The sequence below is a fragment of the Callospermophilus lateralis genome, chromosome 1, assembly GCF_048772815.1.
Source record: "Callospermophilus lateralis isolate mCalLat2 chromosome 1, mCalLat2.hap1, whole genome shotgun sequence".
NCBI lineage: Eukaryota > Metazoa > Chordata > Mammalia > Rodentia > Sciuridae > Callospermophilus > Callospermophilus lateralis.
In genome coordinates, this window is record NC_135305.1 from 110,096,088 (window position 1) to 110,110,497 (window position 14,410).

At 42.8% G+C, this 14,410-nt stretch overlaps 1 pseudogene; it reads left to right on the plus strand.

Moving 5' to 3' along the window:
- Positions 1-1,017: 1,017 nt before the first annotated feature.
- Positions 1,018-3,456, plus strand: LOC143397845 (tripartite motif-containing protein 44 pseudogene; annotated as a pseudogene).
- Positions 3,457-14,410: the final 10,954 nt, after the last annotated feature.

Consider the following 14,410-nt stretch of genomic DNA (forward strand, 5'->3'; position numbering starts at 1 on the left):
TATCAACTCTACAATATCCAATATGAATTCTGAATTTCAACTAGATGATCTTTTTTACATATATATGATATGAACAATAGCTTTGCTCACAGGAAGTGCACATCAGTAAAAGTGGGTTGAAAAGATTCGTAAAGCTAGAAGGGAACAGTGATTTCCTCTAGTATAAATCAGACTCCTTCATTTGAAAGAAGAGGAAACTGAACTTAGCAAAGGAAGGACAGTCTTGTCAAGAAATAGTTGTAGAACAAGAGAATGTCCCAGCTAGAGAGAAAGGAAGGAAAGGGAGGGAAGAAAAGAACCTCACTCTAAAACTTACACCATGTATAAATATTAATTCAAAGGGATCATGGATTAAAATGTAAATATAAAGCCATAAAAAAAGGAAAGTGAAGCTCAGCAAGGGAATTTGGTTTGCTGTTTACCCTGTGACTTAGACTTGTCACAGAGCTTGTTTCAATACATTATTATTCACCGGCTTAACAAATTCCATTTGGCCTAATAATTCTCTACTCAGGCTCACTCAGAGTAAATGGTTGCCACTCTGTTGACTGGATATTTGTTCATGCTCTTCTGGTCTTGAAAAGTCTGTTTCATGCTACTTCAATTACTCATTCAGCCTTCACTAGGCAACTGCCCTGTGCCAGCCATCCTCCAGGATTAGAAGCTGGAAGTCATGTTTCCCATCTCAAGGGACTCAGAGTTCATGGGGGAGAGAGTGGAGTCAAACCCTAATGAGATTTAAACCCCTTCAGGGGCTACAACCAGCTTTTCCTTCTTTTTCACCAGGTGAGCACAGCCAGTGGAGCGCTGGGCACACCTGGCACATTTTGGTAATTGGGCAGTCTTGAGGTCCAGGACACTGGCTGCCCTGGTCTGTTGGGAGGACTGAAGTCTACAGAGATTAAGGGGCACACCCTCCATAAGGTGAGAAGAGGAGAGCAGGCTGTCCCAGGAGACTGGGGGCCACCTGCTCATCTCTTGGTCTTCACCAGGCAGTGGTTACAGGGGGACCCGCCAATGGAAGAGAGAACCGGGCAGGTCCAGGAAGACCCCCAAAGCTCCACAGGCGCCTCCTCCCAGGGCACAGCCCGGGGCTGGCTGGCGGGTAATGATGGCTGTGGGGCCCTCACCCAGGCCCATCCCTGCAGCACCTCCAAACAGAACCTTAAGCTGCTAGATGGCGGGATGTGGGGGTCCCACTGCATTTCTATTTCCTTTTCGGTCTCTTTTCTATAGTTTGGAATTTTTTACTGGTAAAAAGTTGAGGGCTAGCATGGGCTCCCGGGATGGAGGGACTCGCACAAAGTTCCTGCCACCTCTGGAAGCTGGTGTCTCTGACTGCCAAGCCTGACCTGGGTAACCTGTAGGTCAAGGACAGCCTCCTGGGGCTTCTGAGGCAGCACTGCCCAGCTGGGCAGGTGAGGTCCCCAGAGACCTTTTGCCTCCTAGGACAGGCCGCTGAGCTGGGGTCCCACAGAGATCCGAGGTCAGTGCAGTGCGGTGTGGGCAGGGGCTTTCTAGACTCTGGAGGGACCTGGGGTCCAAGAGAAGGACAGGTTAGGGATCCAAAGGGCAGAGCTCCTCAGTCTTCCAGGGCGTCTCCCACCTCTTCCCCAACAGTGACCTTCTATGTATAATTCTAAAAATGAAACAAACTGTACATTGAGTCCCCTTACCCTACCCCTGAGCTGAGCCCCTTCTGCAGAGGTCGCCCCTGGCTGCAGCAGGACAGGGAAATCAAGAAGAAGGGGATTACTGTATGTTTACTTAATTTACATCCAAGATCACCTCTGCAATCACATAGGGCAAGATGATATTTTTAAAAATGGTGTTGGAATAACACTATTGGAGCACATGCGTTGCATGCACAAGGCCCTGGCTCCAATCCCCGCAAAATACACAAACACACACACAAACACACACACACACACACACACATTTACACACACACACATACACAGAGCACAGGAAGCAGGTGGAGCCAGTGGGAATGCAGTATGCTCTAGGTTCTGCACCAGGAGCTCACATAGCTCATCATGGTGGTAACTCCTGCTGAGGGGACCTAGCTCCAGGACAGGGGAAACTGGAAGCCTGTGGCCGAAGGCTTACGTCACTGAGGCACAGCACACACACCCCCCCCACGGCTCCAGAATAGGCTTGTCCTTGAAGAATCTGCCCCATGATAGCACATGACAAGTGCCACTCAGAAAAGTATCTGGAGCAAGAGTGCAGAGAATGTGGCTTCTGCTACTGCCATCGCAATGCCAAAGGCACAGGCAGAAGTTCCTAGGTCACTACCTGGCTAAGCACATTTATGAAACCCAGGCCTGGACCTTGCCAGCCAGCAGGGAGGGGCCTAGAAGAAGAGTTCAGGCCATGGTGGAACAGGAGGGGTGTGTGCTCACGCACACGAAAGTGTTAAGTTTTGCTGTGCTTAGCAAAACAAAGGGGTTCTGTGAGAAACTATAAACTCTTTGAACTGTGTCCTTGTTGATGTCTTAAGAATATAAGAGAAGGACTGGGGATGTGGCTCAAGTGGTAGTGCGCTGGCCTGGCATGCGTGCGGCCCGAGTTCGATCCTCAGCACCACATACAAACAAAGATGTTGTGTCCGCCAATAACTAAAAAATAAATATTAAAAAAACTTCTCTCTCTCTCTCTCTCCCTCTGTCACTCTCTCTTTAAAAAAAAAAGAATATAAGAGAAAAGAATGTTTTGCCAAGTTTTATATATATATGTGTGTGTGTGTGTGTGTGTGTGTGTGTGTGTGTGTTTGTGTGTGTGTGAGTGCTTGCCAAGAAATTAACTAACTACAAGTCAGATTATAAGAAGTATGGAGCACTGTGACCATGAACAAAGTTATTCTGAGAATGTTTATCCATGCTTGAAAAGATTAAGCTGCCGAGAGGATGTATTTCTTTTTTGCTATATAAAAGATGCAGGGAAAAAATAAACGCGCTGCTCATTTTCTACTGGATGTGTGTGTGTGTGCGTGTGTCTTTCTTTATGCATCTCTGCTGTACCAGGAATTATAGATTGTCAGCAGGTTCTGACAGAGGGGAAGGTAGCAAGCAAGCAGGAGGGGGACAGTGACTCAGAGGATGAGAGTGAGGCTGAGGAAGAGAGTGAGGACAAGAGCAACACAGAGAGTGAGGAGGGCCCTGAGAAGGAAATGGAAGATGCACAAGAAAAGGAGGCAGAGGAAGACAACCAAGGAGAGTCTGAGGAGGGAGGAGATGCCACCAAGGCAGAAAGCAAATTTCACCCAGAAATAGAATAGGAAGCAGAGAGTGGCCCAGAGGAAGTGTCCAGCCAGGAGTTGATTTGAGCCCCAATTTCTAGAAAGATAGGCAGCTCATCTGTTTCGTGTGTCTGGTCATTGAGGCTCACCAGGGCCACCAGTTCTCCACTCTAGGTGAAGCCTTCAAAGAACTCAGTGTAAGTATTGGGCATTGAGAGCACAGGCCTAGGAGTCAGGACAGCTGGGTTTCAATTCAGATGACCTAGCAGGGACTACATGGACTTGTCCCTCAAGAGCTGAACTATTCAACTTGTTGGGAGCTGTTCTTTTTCACAGCTGTTCTTTTTGGTTGAACAACTTTGAGAATCCCATGAAGGTATGAACTTTAATCTGAGAAAAACTATAGTACATACAAAATCTAGTATATAATTTCTAAAATATAGCAAGCTTGTGGTCTCTGGATCCCAGGCAAAGCAATCCTTGAAAGTTTTAACCCCACTTTGGTCAGTGTAAAAATCATCACCATTGTTAAAACTAGTGCCTTGACTGAGAGTTCTTGATAAGGGGATCTCTGCCTACTTAAAAACAGGAAACCATGATTTTATCAAATTAATCTAAAGGGTGATTCCTCCCTAGGATAATGGTTTTGATAATGACTTGATGTGAGCCTTGGATTGCTGCTTTTAGATTTTAGGTGTATGAAACTTGGTAGAAGAGTAAGAAGGCCAAGGCCAAGTGGGAGTGAAAATGAAAGTTCTCAGGTTCTCTGGCCTTTTTCTTATCTTGGACCTTACTGGTACCGTGAAAAGAGTGTTTGGCAGGCCTTAGATTTTGGTAAACATTTGTAGAAGGAATGAATTTGCAAATGTGTTTGTGAAAGCAAAGTGACCATAATACTCAGAGTGACCAAGAAATCTTTATTGCAGCAGTGCAAAAGAGGAGAGAGAGAGAGAGAGAGAGAGAGAGAGAGAGAGAGAGAGAGAGAGAGAGAGCGCTCCTGGCAGAAAAAGGTTTTTATAGCCCTTCTGCTGTGCTGCATCTAATAGGGTCTCTGTGTTTGCAAGCTGCCTTGTTGGCACAAGGTTGGTTAAGTGTTCAGCCTTGAGTGGGGGCTTGAGCATTTGGACTTGATGCAAACAGGTGATAAAGAACCAGACAGAGGGGGTTTGAGTGGCTGGTTCATCTTGCAGCTAACCCTTGTTTAGCATGCCCTGCAGACAACTTAGTTCAGCATGTCCTATATGTACCATTTCTCCCTTTTTTCCCCTAAGTGACATGGGGTGGCATAAAATCATCTGGCTACTTCCTGCTTAATGATGGGGCAGTGTAGGACCTATAAGGGAAAGTGGAGGAATGTCCTGGGGACAGGTCTGGGAACACCAGGGCAGCTAGAAATAATACCCAGTGGCTATACACAGTTATTTCCGCAGGGGTAAAGACCACAAAATTCCTTGAAGCCAAAAGTCATCTATGACATCAAGCCAGTCCTGGGTGGAGGAGATCCTTAGTATCAGCCACTGGTCCTGTTGCAGGGACTCTAGGAAGTATTGAAAGTGTTGTCTCCATGTAGTGTCACCAGCACCCGAAGAGGATCAGAGCGAGCAAAAACAGCATGAGGATTAAAGCAAAGGTCAGTTTTGGCAGGAGTTCCACACTGCAAGACTAGCAAAGAAGAGGCCAAAGGCCATGAGGAGGCTTAAAAGGGCATAAAGGCTTAAAAATCCAGGGTTGCAGGCTAAGACATTCTCTGGGTTCCTTGTCTCTCTCGCTGTCAAATGACCATAGTTTTTGCATTGTCAGCATAGGGTGAAAGCTCCTTGAGAGGAGATGGAGTCATCTAGGTCGTGAAGCAGTTGGCAGTCCCTGAAAAGAAGCTGGTTAAAGGTATGGTTAGAAATTGTGTTCATCTGGTTTGGGAGGAACTATATTATGCATGGGAGGAAAGTGCAGAAGACTATTATGCCTATAAGAGAGACTAAGAAGGGCATGACAAAGGGATTTGAAAAGAATTCCAGAAAAGAAGTTTGGGTAGTAGTTTTAGTCAGTTGGGTTGGAAAGTCAGTGAGTTTGTTAACATTCTGTTCTACTAGGCCTGATTCATTCACATAATGGCAGCACTCTTCCCTTAGAAATAGGCAAGTACCTCCCTTTTCAGCTGTCAATAAGTCTAATGCTCCTTGGTTTTAGAGAACCACCTGAGCCAGAGAGGTGACCTGTCTCTGGAGGGAGGAGAGTGACTCTGCTGTAGCATCAAGAGCTGCTTGAAGCTTTTTGTGAAGGTCATCTTCAGTCCAGATAGAGTGCCCTGTAGCTCCACCTGATACTCCAACTGCTACAGTTGCAGTTACAGAGATTCCTATCAGAATAGGCAGGAAGGCTGCATGCTTACTGGGTGGAGAAGTAGAGTGAGAGAAAAAGTGTTCAAATTCTGTGGTGCTATATAAAGTAAGTTGAGGGATTACTTGCACAACAAACAGGGAATGGTTATATTGTCAGGGATGTAGGTCATTAAGTTTCCATTATGTCAAAGATAGTCCCCAGCATTTGTGTTTGTTTGTAGAAGCAATCATATAATGCCACCATCTGTCATGTTGTGTGTGTGTGACAAGGGGCTAATGCAGAGCCATGGGGGCAAGGAAGAGAAATTGGTGTTACCGGTGTGGGTTCCCACAAAGGGTTGTTTGAGGCAGATTGCATTGTACTGCCTGTGGGGGAGAGATCATATGAGGAGAAGTTGAGGGAGACTGCAGCCAGGAGGGGCCTTTCCAGGGAGCACAAAGAAAATATTTTGGGGGATTAGGGTGGGAACCATTGTGTTTAGAAATGCCAGTGTGTTTTGGATGATTTTGATCCAAGTATGGATCTGGGAACTGGGTTTCGAGGGCTCTGAGGAGGAGAGACCATGGAGTTTCTCTATCTGTTTAGTTAGAACCTTTTCAGAGTGCTCTATGTCTGAGGTGAAGATTGTTGACTTGGAGGGGGCCTGTGTGACTATGCTCCTCCCTTTCCATAAATATCCAGAGGATTTGGTCTGGTAGATGGCTCAAAAGGGTGCCCCTGTGGCTCCTGAGGCCCATTGTGGGTGGGCTGGTCATAGATTTTTAGTGCAGAATGGTATTTTTTCTGTCTGCCATGTGCTCTGGACTCTTGCCAAGTCGCCTCAGGTGTCAAATGGAACATACTGGTATCTAGTTTCCTGTCATAATTATGGATTCTATATGACCAGGAAGGGCAGTCTTTATAAGTGTCTGGACACCATGTACAATAATCTTGGGTCTGATTGAATAGATAGCAGAGATAGGGTCCTATTGAGGCTGTTTTGTAGAATCAAAAAGTTACAAGAGAAATGGTAATAGGGGCAGTTGAGTTGTGGGGCTTGAGAAGAGTGACACTGTTCAGTTTTTGATATGTATCCATCCTTCCATTGATCAACTACTGTGAATCTCCATATGTAAGATCCAAAGAAGATATGGAAAAGGGTGGTGTAGGCTAAGAGGATGTAAGGGAGGTGGACCCAGATCTGGAGGTTATTCATTGTTTTTTGGGGGACCTGGCAAAATGAAGTTTCAGTGGGTTGGTGGGAGAAGGGCTGCAGGCATATGCCAGTGAAGAAGAAAAGGAGGTATCCACAGACTCAGGCTCAGGAACTGATGAAGGTTTTAACCTGGAAATATGAATCCAGGGAGTTAGATTTGTTGGAGACTCCTGAAGCCTCACAGTGGTGGGAGGACATAGGGTAACGTGTAGGGGTCCTTCCCATTTTGGTGACAAGAAAACACCTTGGTGTTGTGGGGGAGAGAACAATACCCAGGCTCCTGGCATTAGGGGAGAGAAGCGTGAGACTTCTGGAGGTCTGGGAGTAGGGTTTCTTGTTTTTTACAGAGTTGAAAGTGTATAAAGGAGAGAGAGGGAAAGAGAGACTTTCTGGTAGAGTCCACAGAGAAGCTATGACACCAGGGGAAAGGGCAGGATGGCCATACATGACTTCAAATGGGGAGAGAAGGGTGGGTTTTCTTGGTGATACTCTAAGATGGAATAAGGCAAGGGTAAGGAGTTTGGACCAATCTAGGTGAATTTCAAGGGTAAGTTTGGCTACAATTTATTTTATTGTTTGGTTGGTTCACTCCACCTTTCCAGATGATTGTGGATGATAGGGGATGCGCAGGTGCCATGGACGTTAAGAGCTTTAGCAATATGCTGCAAATCTGAGAAATGAATTTGGGGTCTATTGTTGGACTTAAAAGATTTGGGTATTCCAAATTTGGGTATAGTCTCAGAGACAAGGATAGAGGCGACTGTGGTAACCCACTTGTTGGCAGTTGGGAAGGCTTCAACCACCCCTGAGATAGTATCTACTAGAACTAGTGTAAAGGTCAGGCAAGGATCGGAGGAAGAGACCACCAAGAGACTATCTCATGCAATGGCAAAGGGTTTATTGGGGACCAGCATGCTGGGGCTCAGAGCTCACTAGAGCAAAAAGAGGTAGAGCAAAGAGCCCTGAGAACAGCTTAAGCAGAGCTTATATACTTTCCTTGGAGAGGGCAGGGAGGGAAGTTACATTCTGCAGTTTGGCAGTTGGGGACAGCACATTCTGGGAACAAGATTAGCAAACAGTTTGCAGTTGGGGACAGCACATTTTGGGAACAAGATTAGCAATCAGTTCTTAAGATTTTAAGAGTGTTTTGTTAAGCATACAGAAAAACGGAGTGACAAGTACCTATTTTATTAACCTTTCACTAGTAGGAATTTAAGTTTGTGAACTGGTGGCATATTGATAAAATCCAGCTGCCAATCAGCTGCTGGAATGTGCCCCATGCTTGATGTGTGGGGAAGATTCCAGGTTTGAGGATTTCTTCTTTTACAGATGGAGCAGTTAGAAGTTAGCTGTTTCAGAAAGTGAACATCCTTAGGACTGAGTGTGAGAAATGAGCTTGTAAAAGCTTTTAGGCTTTGGTAGTTATTGTGAAAGATGAAATGGAGGTATGAGAGTATGGATTGACACTGGGGATTTGGGTTGTGGGATAACTGGTGCTAGGGTACAATATGGGGCAAGGGCTGCTTGTCAGGCTTCCCCCTTGAATTGCCTCTTGTAACAGGTGAAGAGTCATGTTGTTGTGAGCGACAATGTGTGATTCTGATTTTAGTAGGAAGGAGTGAGGCTCTAAGCAGATCAGCATTGGTGACTGTGGCACCCCTAGTTGTAAGAAGTCCTCTCTCTTTCCATATGGAATAGTGGGAGAGCATTATGTGATAAACATATTTAGAGTCTGTATATAAATTTAGGGAATGGTCAGCTGCCAGGTAAAATGCCCTAGTGATGGCTATAAATTCAGCTTGCTGGTTGGTGGTGTGTGGAGGTAGGGATTTTGCCTTTATTGTAGAAAATTTAACAGATTATCCTGCATGATGATGGCCATCTAGTGTGAAGGCACTGCCATCAATAAACCAAGTGTAAGCGGCATCAGGCAAAGGCTCTTCATGGATATGAGTGAGGCGGGGGATAGATTTTCTAGTACTTCAAGGCAGTGATGGGAGGGAGGTGTTTCCGTTTGAGGAAGAAGAGGGGCTGGGTTTTGGGCTTAGCAGGCCCTAAAGGAAATGGGGGGGATCATGGAGGAATGAGACCAGAAGAAAAAGGATGTGGCAGGGAGTAAGGTCTTAAAGCTTTTGTAAGTGAGAAGATCCTCCAGAGTGTGAAGGGAAATGATAATATTTGTGCTCCCAAAGTCAGTTTATTTGTCTCCTGTAGTAAAGTGTGTGCTGCACCTAGAGAATGCAGGCATAGGGCCCACTCCCTAACAGTTGGTTCTTGTTGTTTGAAAAGATAAGGGACAGGAGCAAAGTTGGGCCCTTTATTTTGACCTAAAACCCCAAGGGATAAGCCTGGTTTTTTTTTCATAAACATACAGAATAAAGTTTTGTTGGAAGTCTGGGAGATATAGCGCTGGTGCTTGGAGGTGGGTTTGTTGTACGGAGAGAAAATAAGATTTAGGTGATGAGGGGAGGGGTTCCTGTTTGTGTCCCTTGGCCATTTTATGTAGTGGTTTGGCCAGGAGTGAGAAATTGGGACTCCAGGCCCTAAAATATCCTGCTAGACCCAGGAAGGATATAATTTCCTCCTTATTTTTTGGGACAGGGTACTCCCGAATTAGAGCTTTTTGAGTTGGACTCCAAGTTAGGTGATCTGGGGTTGTGATAATTTTACTTTTTTGGGAGACACTCATTAAATCTTGTCAGCCATAAAGTTAAGAAGCATGGTGGTGTCAGTTTTGGAAATATTGAGGGAGGGACTGCAGAGGAGTAAGCCATCTACATATTGGAGGAGAGTCAAAAGAGGGAGGTTGAAGCCCTTTAGATTGGCAGACAATGTCTGACTAAAAATGTGTGGACTGTCACTAAAGACTTGAGGGAGGACAGTCCATGTTAATTGCTGAGATCATTGAGTATCTGGATCTGTCCAGGTAAAGGCAAACAGGTCTTGTGAAGGTGGGACCAAAGAAATGTTCAAAAAAACATCCTTTAAATCTATAACAGAAAAATAGGAAGTTGAGGCCAGAATAAGGGACAGGACAGTATATGGGTTTGGAACTAGAGGGTGAATAGGTTTGATTGCCTCATTCACAAGCCAAAATCCTGGAACAAGCAGTAAGTCCCATTGGGTATTTTGACTGCAATAATGGGAATATTATATGGTGAATGTGTGGGGTTAAGAAAGCCTTTTTTGAGAAGGCTGGAATGATGGGTTGTAGTCCCTTTTGACTGGACATTGGGAGGGGATACTGAGGCTTATTTGGTATGTGATAGGCATTTTTTAAGTGCACCTCAACTGGGGGACATTGAGCCAGGGATGGAGTCTCTGTGTCCCAGACTAATGGTTATACTTGATCTTGTGGATGCAGAAGGGGTTGATCTGGTGTAGCCTGTAGGGCAGCCATGGCTATAATTGAGGGGATGGAGGATGGTGAAAACAGAAGAAAGAAAATCATGGCCTTAAATTTAGATAGAATACCCCTGCCTAATAGGGGAATGGGGTATTAGGGCATCACCAGGTGCCACAGTCTGGCGGGGCAAAATAATCGGAGGTGGGGGTGAGAAGCAACTTGTGAAGGTTGATACAGTGGGAGCCGTTTATTGAAGGACTGCAGGGGTATATATACATAACTGAATACACAGCTTGTTTTAATTTAGCATCATCCAGTTACAGCAATCAGTCATTAAGGAATCCTCATTATCTTAATAATTACACACAGCTTAACTCAATCAACACCATCTAGACACAGCAGTCAGTCATTAAGGAATCCTCATCATCCTAATGACTCGCTGGGATTACTTCACAAACCACTCCCTCTGGCAAAGTGCCAGGTGCCATCTTGACTTGTTTATAGACCCTAAAAACCAGGAAGGAGTGTGAGAATTGTGGCCTGAATAAGCAGGGTAGCGGTCGGGAGGTTTTGGGATATATTGTTTTTCCACCTACCCCAACATTAGGAGACTGAGAGGTAAGTAAGGATCCCCCAAACTGCCGTAAGACCAAGAATGTTGCTCCAATGTCTATTAAAAAAAGAATTTTGTGGCCATCAACTCATTTGGACCCTGGATTCCAGCATGGTGATTGGACTTGTTGGGACAGGAGCATTGAAGCCCCATCAACAGTCAGTGGCCAGTCCCATGAGATTATGGGGGATAGGGCCTGGCTGGGCACTGCTTCAGGTATGAGGAAAGCCTAGTTTCAAAGCCTATTGTGAATCATTGTGGGCACATTGTGGTCTGGTAAACGACCTGGGATTGGGGCAGGCCCTATTCCAATGTCATTCTTGTCCACACTTAAAGCAGGCCCCAGGGGGTTCTAACTTCATGGGATGGTTTTGCCATATAGAAGATGAGTTTTGAGAGGGCCCACAGAGGGCTGGAGCCAGCATTTGGCACTTTAGGCATTTAGCCTTCTCATCTCAGTGTTGATAGACCTTAAAAGCAGTAGCAAGAATTTGCAGCAGTGCCAAAGAGGAGAAAGAGAGAGAGAGAGAGGGGGGGGGGTGGATCGAGATCCTAGCAGGGGATGGTTTTCATAGCCCTTCTGTTGTGCTCCTAAATCTATTAGGGTCTCTGGGTTTGTAAGCTGCCTTGTTGGCACAAGGGGGTTAGGGGGGTAAGTGTTCAGCCTTGATCAGGGGGTTGAGTGTTCATCCTTGAGCAGGGGGGCAAAGTGTTCAGCCTTGAGTGGGAGCTTGAGCATTTGGACTTGATGTAAACAGTCGATAAAGAACCAGACAGAGGGGGTTTGAGTGGCCAGGTCATCCTGCAGCTAACACTTGTTTAGCATGCCCTTCAGACAACTTAGTTCAGCCTGTCCTGCACCTAACAACTTGTATTATGATTTCTTACAACAAGCAAGAGAAACTGCTGTTGTTAATCCAGTTGAGAAGTTTGTGAGGTTAGCATTTAGTGATTAGCACATTAGTAAATGTCTTTCATGATGGCTTTTGCTCCTAAGCAACCTCAGAGTTGCTGGCATTGGGATCAGAAAAATTGTTCTAGTACTTGGAATTGCACCCAGGGGAGCTTTACCGCAGACCCACACCCCAAATTTTTAATTTTTATATTGAGACAGAACCTTGCAAATTTGCTGAGCCTCAGCCTCCCAAGTTTCTAGATTGCAGGCATGTGCCATTGCACCTAGCTGGATAACAAATATTTTGATAATGAAGATGCCTTGTATAAAAACATGTACAGTAATAATTATAAAGAAATAGTGATATAGCGTCCACCCAGGTAAGAAGTAGGATATTACTAGCAATGTTGACACCATCCATGTCATTTTCCAGTTACATCCATCTTTCTCCACATAAATAACCATTCTCCTGACTTTGGGGTAGTTTCCTTGATTATCTTTATAATTTTACCACCTATGTATGCCTTCCTAAATTTATTTGAACTTGTCAGTATTGGTCTTATGTTTTTATTATGCATTCTTTTGAGTGTTGCTTCATTTTTTAAATGTTTGTGAGATTCCTCAATTGGGTGTGGTTCGTTTTTATTGCTATATTGAAGTCCATTGTATAACTCTTTGCTTTCCAATTTTATGTATGTTTGACATGGTATATACATTTTTTGGTAAAATTTAAATTATGGTTCTTAAGGAATTTCCAAATGTAAAATTCAAACAAATAAAAGCATTGTTATTCAATGAAAAAAAAAATAAAATGGATGATGAATCTAGGAGTGAAATTGCTGAGTCTATCTTCAGTAGTACTAGATGCTACCAACTGTTTCCCAAAGTGATTGTACCGATTTGCACCATCATGAAGAGTACGAGTTCCTGTGGCTCTATATCTTCACCACCAATTGCTGTTGTAGAGTTTTTATTTTTTGTCAATCTGAAGGGTATTTAATAAATGGTACTTTATTGTCTTTTTCATTTGCATTTCTCTGGTTACTCATAACATTGAGAAACTTTTATATTTGCTCTTTTTGTGAAGTATTGAGTAAGGTCTTTTGCACATTTTCGATTAGATCATGTATTTTTTATTCTCATTAATTTACAGTTGTTTTCCATGCATTTGTTTTTTTCTTTTTTTACTTTTTTGTTGTTTTATGTGGGTTTCAAACATCTTCTAATTTGTGTTTTTTTGTTTTTTTAAAAAAGATTATTTCTTGAATGAAGATTGTAACATGCTAAAATTTATCAATACTTTCTGTTTATGATTTGCGCTTTTCTTTTAAATCTTATTCCACTTAGTGTCAAGAAAGGCCTGAAAATTTAACACAGATGTAGAGCACCCATGTATTCAGACCCCAGTATTGCCCCCCACCAAAAAAATTCCCTTTATATACCTGATGTATATATGACCTGCTGTGCCATCTGTGATATATCAAGTATTTGTGAACATGTTTGTAGGCTCTTCTTTTCTGTACTCTTGTAATATATTTATGTGTGAACAAGATGTTTTCCCAGTTACTATAGCTTTTAATATCTGTAGAACAGATCCTTCTACTTTGTTTTTCAACCAGAGTGTCTCAGTCAGCCTTATTTTTTACATTTTGTAGAATAGAACTATAAAACATTTTTTTTCCAGGACACTATGGGGGTGTTTTTTAAAATATTGTATTGAATTTATAAACCAATATAGGGCTAATTAATACCACTACAATAATAAGTCTTCTGATCCATTTCTTTGTTTCATTGCTTCACAATAATATATTATAATTTTTCCTGAAAGATCCTTTACCTTGTGAAGTTTATTTTTTGATATTTCTGAATTTTATAGTATTATAAAATGTTTTTAATTTGTTTTCTAATTATATATAGGAATTTAATTAAATTTTATTTTGGTTTTTATATTAAACTATCTGCTAAACTCTCTTACACATTCTAATAATTATAGAATTATTCTACATATGTGATCATAGTATCTGTGGACATGGGTAGTTTTTGTTTCTTTTCAATCATAATACCTTTTATTTGTTCAATCAACAAATTCAAAAAAAAGACAGTTGGATTCTCAAATCTGCTTTTGCATCTAATTTTTTTAAAACTTCATGTCATGTAACATTTGGAACTCCAGTTTACAATTGCAAAAGACAGCAAGTAGAAAGATGATATCTTAGAATTATTTAAAAAATAGCTTAGACCTTAAAACCCTTTCAATCAAATAGGGAAAACAAAGGATTAACATTTATTGAGCACCTTTAATACACAACTCTATGCTGTGAGCTTTACATATTCTTCTTTGCTTCTTGAAAGAGATGTTATTAGTATTTCTGTTTCACAGTTGACTGAGGGAAGTTAAAGAAGCACACAGCTAATAAGTGGTCAAGCTAAGATCCAGGTCTCTCCCACATGTTTCTGCTGACCTTGAACAAATTACTTAATTTTTATGTTTTCCATTTGTAAAATGAGAGCAAATGCTCTTCAGGGGCCCTAGAACATTGAAATAATGAATATTAAAGCTTCTAAAAAACTCATCCAACCCTAACATCCTGTATTTTCTCTTAATCATTCCTGTGGGTGGTATTATATGCCCCAGAGGCAGGATAACAGAATGGATTAAGAGCACATGTTCTAAAACTCTGTTGTTTGAATGCCTTTCCTGGCCATATTATTTATCAACTGGATGATCACTTTGATCTCTTTGAGGGTGATTTTTGTTAGAGTTGACATTTTTCTAGTTG